A 9,722-nucleotide genomic window follows, 5' to 3' on the forward strand; every position below is an offset into this window, starting at 1 on the left:
TTTTACTTTTCGTAGCTATTGTGCGAGATGGACAATTTGCAGAATCATACAAGTCTTGAAGCAACTGTCCATGTGGGGCATTAAACTAATCTTGAAACTTCATTTTTTATTGGAGATGGTTAAAACGATTAGGAAAACTCAATATGACAGATAGTTTCATATGTAGTTTTCTCTGAAGCATTATAAAATGTTGACATAATATACACTCTAAGCTAGATATGGTAAAAACAGATTCTTCTGGTGCAGAACTTAGATTTAATCATAATTTGGTATATACTGCAAATATAATAGACATTTTTGAGCATCAAACTGTTGAAAGTGACTGGTGATCATAATCCGGCCCAAGACAAAAAGAAGGAAATCAAATGGTATGTTTCAATCGGTGCATTTGACATAGCGATAAACCAATTCCCTAATCATTAACTTTCCTGAGTTACCACAGTTAATGTCAAAATTATAAACAAAGTCACGAAAACTTTCGACAGAATATTAATGCTTGAATAACAGAATTAAAAAATTTTTGCCATTTTGGCCCAAGTTTTTAGCCCCTAGTGGAAAAGTCTTGATTGTCCTGACATTTTGACGAACACGATGAGAGAAATATAGAAATAGTGGATATTTAGGGACTGTTCTGTTTTAGTCGGACGTCAATTTTTTATTTAAAAAGTGTCGGTCTGTCGGTGTTGATATTTCTTAATCAGATCAGATAGTTACGGAAGATAGACAGGATGCTGGGAATTTAACTCTTGTGTCAAGAAAAATTTCTCTCAAGTGAAAAGAAAAACTATGACTGTAAAAGGTGGAGTGCAATTTCCTTCCCACTGCTAAAAGTGAGGAAAAAGTCAACAAATATATACTTCCCTGTTGGTGCACAAAGTTATGTGTTGTGTTTTGTTGAATCCAAAATGTTATGGTGGATGAAACTGATTATATGATTTTTCCAAATGATAATCGCCACAGCAGAGCAATAAATTCACTAAACTGGTAGCTAGTTGGTAGAGTTTTCCAGAATCTTCCAGGTCGATAAAATTCTTTCAGTAAATATTCTTCGAATAAAAAATTCACAAAATGGTTTCGATAAATAAAAATAAAAAGATCGAAACCATAACAACGAAAATATCAACCAATCAGCTGTCTCATAGGTGAAGGAAGAGATACAAAATATACGGAAACGACGAAATGTCTCTTTTGGAAAAAAGCCCTAACTACGACATTTTCGGTGCCGTAAAGATCAACTTTATTAACGAAACCATCTACCAAACCGAGATTGATACCTATATTTGAACGAGAAACACAACCTTGAACGAAATACTTATCTACATTTAACAGATGGGAACTAAATTTTCATTTTCCTTCTGCGCTTCCCTGGTATATAGAGTTTAAAGGTACGCACACACTATAGCAAAACTGCTTCGCTCATGTATATTCGCTTCGCAAAAATTTTATATTTGATGCATATATAAGCTTTGTTCTAATTTTACCATTGAAACTTTTCTTCGTAACTCCTGACCACTTATTCATTTTGAATTTTAAAATTGCAACAGTAGATTGTTTTTCGAATAATAAAGAAAATTTGACTCGGTCTTCCCCTACCTCATTAACTCCTCTTCTATGTTCTGTGTGTTTTGTAGTTAAATCTTTTTTTTTTTTTTTTTTTTTTTTTTTTTTTTTTTTCTTTATTGAAACATAAACACAGGGTACATTACGAACATATAATACAAAATACTACTAAACATTAATATAGTCCCTCCCTCCGCTAGAAACTTAAGTTATATCGCCAGAGGTAAGGCTACGAAGAAAGGAAAAAGTAAAACAAGGTGTGACGTGGAGAGAGCTATGGTTGTAGTAGACTAAAATAACGCACCACTGAACCTTCCAGATTCATGGATATATTCAACGACAGAAAAAATTATAGTTTGATTTAAAATTAAAGTCAAGCTTTCATCACCGTATAATAAAAACCGACAAAAATAAGAAGGGTTTAGTGGGAGGAAAATAATACCTAAGTCTTGTAGTTTGTCGAATAGAGATTGTCTCGCATGGGAATATATAGAGCAGTGCAGAAAAAAGTGCTGAGTATTTTCAACTGAGTTAGTTCGACAACCACAAAAAGGGTCTAAAGTATCACGAAAACCATGCCTAAATTTGTGCTCGTTCAGATGACTGAACCCTACCCGAAGTCGATTTAGAAAGACTACACCTTGATTGTCAGAAACATCAAAAACACGAGATTGTTTGGGTCTCAAAAATTTTAAAATTGCATTCTTAAAGGTCTTAACAGAAGGTAGATCTCTTATATTCGCGCCCAGGACATTCCACTGTGATATGCAGTAAGGAAAAAAAGTATTACGAAAACGCTCAGTTCGTATATTAAGAGGATAAATAGGATTTCTTGTTCTTATGTTAACTGGCTCTGTAAGCCTTGCTGGCAGATAGTTACGTAAGTAAGACGGAGCTTGGTTATTTATGATTTTATAGAAAAATATCATTCTTCTGGCAAAGCGTCTGTCAGCAAGGCTTTCAAGGCCAAGTTCAGAGTATATTCTCTCCTGAGACGTTCCACGAAAGCAACCTGTGATAGCTAAGCAGGCATTATATTGAATGGATTCAAGCTTCTGCACAAAAGAGGCATTCCTGGGCGGTCATATATGATATCACCGTAGTCAAGATGAGGTCTAATGTAAGATTTATAGATGGTAAGAAGAGATCTTCTAGGCACATGTTTGCGAAGTCTGTTAATAAGGCCAATACCTTTATTGGCCTTTTTTATCTTCTCCTCAAGATGGTAATCGAAAGAAAGTTTTGAATCTAAGATAAGACCTAGATGTTTCTGGTGCTCACTGACAGCGATGTTAGTGTTATTGAAGGAGATTACTGGAGCATTAGCAGGAGTGATTCTGCAGGTAAAATAGACTTCCACAGCTTGTTTAGAAGGGTCTGGGTTGAAAGACATCTTCCATTGACGAGCCCACTCACTTATCCTGGCAAGATCTCTGTTTAGTACCCCAAGGCTCAAGAGCTGGTCCATCACAAGGGAGAATAAGGAGGTGTCGTCAGCAAAGATTTTGGGTTTTGACTCAAGGTTTAATGGGAGATCATTAATGTAAATTAAGAAGAATAAAGGACCAAGAATCGAGCCCTGAGGTACCCCAGCATTGATCCTCTTCCACTCAGACGTTTTCCCATTCAACACAACTCTCTGATGCCTATCATCAAGAAAGTTACGTATTAAGGAAAGCAGAGGTCCGGTTACCCCATATGATTTGAGTTTGAAAATCAAGCCATCATGCCAAACCCGGTCGAATGCCTTTGAAATATCTAAAAACACACCCCTGGTATCTAAAGAAGGGTTCACGTCAAACCCTGTAAAAATATCATGCGTTATGGACAACAACTGAGAAATGCAAGAGTCACCCTCCCGAAATCCAGACTGACATGGAGAAAATAGATTATTTGTTTCAAAATATCTGTAAAGTGCATCATAGATACACTTTTCAAATATTTTTCCAAACACTGGAAGAAGAGAAACTGGTCTGTAATTTTTAGCTATGCTCCTGTCTCCCTTTTTTATAGACAGGAACCACATTGCCTTTCTTCCACTGTGATGGGAAAATGCCAGAATTGATGGAAAGATTGAATATACTAAACAAAGGTTTTACTAGAGATTCACCACAGATCCTGATCATACGAGTAGAAACATTATCCCACCCATGGGCCTTGTTTACGTTTAAAGAATTAATAATTGACGCGATTTTTTCTTCGTCAAATTCAAGGTTATTTAGCCTGGAGTCAGTGAAAAATTGTTCAGGTGGCAGCACGCTGCCAGTTTCGATCAAAGAACATTGGTTTGCAAAAAAGAGTTAAAAATATCGGCCTTCTCAGAAACATCGCTCACAAGGACGTTTTTTTCGTCGCGAATGGGTGGAATTTTAGGGGTTTTTCGTATGCTCAGGAACTGCTTAAGGATAGACCAGTATTTCTTACTTCCGATGTTTGGATCATTTAAAAAATTGCCAAACGAGAAAAATAGTTGTCCTTGGCAGTATTAATGGCTAATCTGCACTCGACAACCATATCATCGAGTGCCTGGCGATCTAAGGGATTTTGCCACTTTCTCCAGACGATATATTTTAGCCTTGTCCAGACATCTGCTTTATCTCAGGAGTCATCCATAACGCATCTTTATCCTGATTGTTATAATTTTGTTTGGGACAAAGTTAGAAAAGATGTTAAGGATATATTCAGAGAGAAGGGCGACGCGATCTTCAACATTGAACCCCAGGAAGGTAGTGTCCCAATCAATGGCATTCAGAGCAAGCATGATTCCCCTTTGGTCAGCGTTAGAGAAGTCCCAAATCTTGCGTTTATAAGCTGGAGGGAATTTAATTTGATAATTTATTCTAACAAAAGGTATCTGGTGGTGACAACGGGAATTGAGGGAAGGTAAAACCCCAGATTCTAAAATAGGTGTTCGCGAAGATGAAAAAATAAGATCTATACAGGATGGAGAGCACCCAGGCTTCAAGTGAGTTGGCTCGTCAATCAGTTGATGTAACCCATACTGCGTGGCTAAGTCGTTAATGTCCTCTCCTTGAGAATTTGTGAATCACCAGTCCACCAAACTGAATTTCTTGCGTTGAAATCACCAAGAAAATAGATAGAGTGGGAGAAACGTCATAAATGTTTTTGATTGTTTCCTCCCATTTTTGTTTGAATGCAGAAATTCGTCTGCATTTTGACTAGGAGTACGGTAGAGAAGACAAAGAAGAAGTTTTTTCGAACCAGAATTAACTTCACAAACAAGGCACTCGTCAAGAGAAGACAACTCAGGCCTTCTCTCAACAGAAAGACCCCTTCTATAATAAAGACAAACACCACCTATTTTAGAGTTAGATGGGTGGTCACATCTGAGTAGCTCATAATTTTCTATCTTCAACCTCGAATCATCACTCTCGATAGAGGAATGGAGAAACGACTCACCGACGCAGAAGATATCAAACTTGTGAGCACTCAGAAAGGCAGTGATTTGAGCAATCTTTGAAAATTTATTAACCCAAACGCTGTTTAGATTCCAATGTGAAATTGATAAGGTGTTATCTTTCTCTCTCGGACCCGGGTTAGACTCGATATCTCCCGCCAAAAGAAGTAGGCTAAGCTTAAAAAATATAAATAAGTACTGCACCCAGAATATATAGAAACGAAGGGGCAAAATTTTTGAAAACCCATGGAAAGTAAGACTAATGCGCAGACTGAGGCTAAATTTTGTGAGAAAAAAATTATAAGAATTAAAGTTTCCAATGCACGCTCTATACTGCTGCAAGCTTATTCCCATAGCAAGCCATCTTTTAATTAAAGTGCAACACGACACGAGCTGTTCATTTTTGAGCATTTTGAGAAAAATCTTTTTAACCGCTATTAATTCTGATGGGCATGTTAAAAAAGGTATACATTAGGGAACTGATTTTGGTGTAGAAGGAAAAATGTAAAGTTGGTGAGGACAAGTTTATGTGAGAAATTATTTAGGCGAAAGGAAGTCTATATCAGTTACTTTGTTCCTAAAGATCAACGTTTTGAAAAATATCAAATTGGGAAACTAAAGAAAGTAATTTTGGTGAGAGCTCCTGCGTGCTATTTTAGTCTTACAGAATTCAACAAATTCGCCATGATTACTTTAGGCGTACAAACTTTCGCGAGTAGAAAATTTCTTTCAAAATATAATAAACGGAGGGGACCTAATTGCTTTGGGGAAAAAGGAATCACCTTTTTTCAACAAATGCTAACATCATATACCGTTGAAAAGATATTTTAAATAACAAAGATATTTATTTCTTGTGTGAAGCTCTTCCATCGAAAGCCACAGTTTGCTCACTTGAGCCGAAAACCCATGTTTTTTTAAGGGGCGGGTCACCCTTTAAAGCATATTACTTTCTATGCAAAAATTCACCTTCAGTTGAAAGGGCGTGTTTATACATTCACGTGTCATAGACCCGCTGAGACCCAAGCCCTACTGAAGAATTTAGCCGAAATTAAGGCCCCGGTGGGGAAAATTACCTTATATTTTCAACCCCACTAGGAAATTGACTCGATATGATTTCGAAAGAAATGTTTATCCAAAATGTAGGAAAAATTCTCACCGGGCTGTGAGACAGTGGTGTGTTTAAATAAATCTTCTTGATCAGACTTTTGAATTTCAAATTTCAATCCGATTAAACTCTTCTTTTCTGTAAATCATTGCAATTCAAAGCCATAAGCCATAAGGACTTCAGTTTCAGTACTATGGGACACTGAAATTTAAGGATTTTTTTAAAGCCATGTTACGTCAACTTTATATATAATTTTTTCGGCTTGTCGAAAACAAAATATGTTTGGGTTCGTCAAAAAGCTTATTTTCAAAAACTTTTAGCGTGCCACTTTCTTTCTCAATCAAAATTACAGGTAACCAAAAGAATCGTTTTTTAATAAAGCAAAGGAAATTTATTTATTTATCTGGAGATGTTCCGTCAAGAGATTTTAAACTAAATTGCTAAACAAAGTTGACGTAGTTTTTAGTCAACCTACCCAGATCGAAAAACTGTTTTGGAGATGCATACCTGGTAGAAACGAAATGATGAGATGGGGTATTGTGCTAGGGTTGCAAAATTCCACCTAAGCAAATTTTCTATCAAGGATATATTTAAACCTCTTTTATCTGCCAAAAAATCGATTGAAAGTCTCAGGGGGGGGGTACGCAAATGAAGGGTACGGTATGTTCCGCCCTTTTGGAATTCCAAAAGGATCAGGGTAAGGGTAAGGGTCGGAAAAATCATAAAATCAAACTTCAGTCCCACTAAGGGTCGGATAAATATAAAAGTTTCAACTTTTTACCCCCGGAAAGATCGAAATTAGGTCAAAATTGGTCAAATTTGTCCCAATAAGGGTAGCAAAATTCCTTTGTTTTTTTCTTTTTAGTCCCGGTAAGGGTCCCAGGGTCGAAAGTCGGGCGGCACCTCCCACGTCAGCTCGCAACCCTAGTACCCACCCACCCCTTGGATAAAAGTACCCACCCCTTGGATAAAAAGACTTTTTCGTAATAATATTTTTTGTTCACTGGAAGGTATTCTTTCCAAAAAACCAAAAAATTTTGAATTTTCATGCTCTTTCTAATGAAACAAAAATTTTTCAATTTTGACGACCTTTTATTTTGGTTGCCATAGTAACCAATGACGTCAGTTTCCATGGCAACCGGTGGTCACACCCAGCCCCACCTCTCAAATTTTGATCTTCTACATTCAAGGAACAATATTCAATCATAAAATCCCTTTGCACAAGCTGCTGCACACGGGAAGCTTTTTCGCGACATAGTGGCCCCTACTATAATGACCAGCATCAAAAAAGCTTTGAAAATTTACGATTGATGTAAACAAAAGAAATTATTCTTCATTCGTCTATTTTTTGCCACTTCTTCGTCTGCTTAACAAACTAATAGCAGATGGAATTGCTTTCGCAGCAACTTTTGCAGCAAGACCCCAAATTGGATCATGAAGTTCTAAATCTTCATCTTCAGATAATTGTTGGAATTGATCAAATTCTTTTTCCAATAATTCAGCATTTTTTTCCAGAAAATCTACAAGCTCCTTTTCTGTTGTTCGACCTGAAAATAAAAGATTTGAGATAAAGATATAATATATTAAGATATGATTATCAGATAAGATAATATCATTCAGCCAAAATTAAAGTTGTGCTAACCTTTTTGGACCCTCAAAATAATCCCTTAAAGAGCTATAGCATAAAAATTTCGATATTGGCCTCTAAATACGATAAGTTTAACTAAATTCACAAAATTCCGCCCTTATTTATATACAATTAAGAACAAGGGTTCTAAGTATTAGCGATTTTATGAATTTGCACGGACAACGAAGTGACTGAAGTGCTTTGGAATAACTCGCAGTTCTGCCCCGCAAAATCGAGCACGGTAAAAGTGCTGATTTACCGTCGTCCTCACTTGGTCAGGATCTAGTCAAATTAGAATCTTACCGTCTCCATCGTTGAAAAACATACCGTAAGTTAAAGTAATATCGACATCCCTCTTCTATTTTCGACATCCTTTTTAGAAGGATTCTTTTTTGCTTAGCGATCCGCGAGGAAAAAATATTTGCCTATCAGTGATCCCGACTTTCCTACTCTTCCTATCTCTAAAAAGGGTGTCGAAATTTGGAAGAGGGATGTCGACATTAGACGAACTTACGGTACATACTCGGTACTAAGTGGGTAAGGATTATTTACAAATTTACTTACAATGCACAGCATAAACGACGAAAGAGATCAACAATAAAGCTTTCAACATCTCCATCTTTGATTTTTGTAGAATGTTTGAAATCAAAAAGATTCAATTTTCGTTTGAGTTATTATTGTTGTTGTTCAACTTGAGAATGATTGTTGACTAAATTTTGTTGTCTTTTATACTCTCCACAAGGAAGATTACAAAGGGTGGGCTTTAAGTTATTGGTAGTTGGTGTTCCCTTAAATAGCAAAGGAAACTTTATTAAAGTTGGGTTTGGGTGTAATCACGTATACGCCCTCATCTTGATATTGATACAAATACATAACTGATAAGGAAGAACTTCAAGCTCTAGATACACGCTTTTTTTTAAAGAATGGTGTTTTTTTCAATTTCATCATGGATATTCTTAACTTTTTGGCAAAAATCATCTTAAAATATAGCCTGGGAATCCAAGCTCATAATCTTAGAAAAAACAAAAAATACCTCACCTCACAAAGTTCTAAAATTGTAGAGCTTGGTGCAGGTAGATTAGTCTGGCACAGAATGTTATTTATAAACAGTCTGTGTATGAACCCTTGTTGACATACCTTCTGAACTTTGGAAACCCAGGCAAACACACATAATCAACTTACCATAAAAACTCTTTCAAAAGCTCTAAAGACTTTCAAAACTACTAAAAACCACATCAAAACATCAGCCACATGTATTTAGACATCCAGCCAACAGCCATTTTGTTTCTAAATGAATCTATGTTTTCATTTTCATTTGTTTTCCTTTTTTCTGCAGAGTCAGCTTTTTCCATAAATTATGCGTGCGCATCGAAATTATCAAAATGCGCGTGAAAGTACTGCTAAGTAATACGCCGAGAGCTGGCCAATCAGGCCGAACCTACATTGCAGGGAAAAATGTCCCTGCAGGCGAGTTACCTGCGCCAAGCGTTAAACAAGCAGCAAAAATATCATAAACTAGACTGTGAAAAAAGTTTAACGCTTGGATTCCCAGGCTACTTTAAATATTGATACACTTTCTTTAGGTTAGGATCGAAATTCAATCTCAATTTAACATCTAATATTCACCAACAAATAATAGGCGCTTTTATGAAAACTTTGAGCCTCTGAGAGGTAATTGGCAATGTGCAGATTGCTCTAAAAGTGACATTCTTAGGTTATGTTGCCGAATGATGTTCTTTCATACTTTGGCCAATTTCGTCGTGAATATTCTTATAGAGTATATTCTTGTAAAAAGCATGTATTCAGTGTTCCCTTTCATAGCAAAGCAAGTTTTCCCTCATTTTGGTAATTTATACAAATTCATTCCCCCCTATATCAGTAATCCTGTGGATATCTCGTTAAATATAATTGTCAAAAATAGCAAGATAATTTTAGGCCCATTAGGACAAATATTAAATTCTGTCAAAACTAATTGTATTTCTCTACCCTGATCAAAAATGGGAAATTGATGA

Source organism: Clytia hemisphaerica, unplaced genomic scaffold (assembly GCF_902728285.1).
Source record: "Clytia hemisphaerica strain Z4C2 unplaced genomic scaffold, Clytia hemisphaerica genome assembly, whole genome shotgun sequence".
Classification (NCBI taxonomy): Eukaryota; Metazoa; Cnidaria; class Hydrozoa; order Leptothecata; family Clytiidae; genus Clytia; species Clytia hemisphaerica.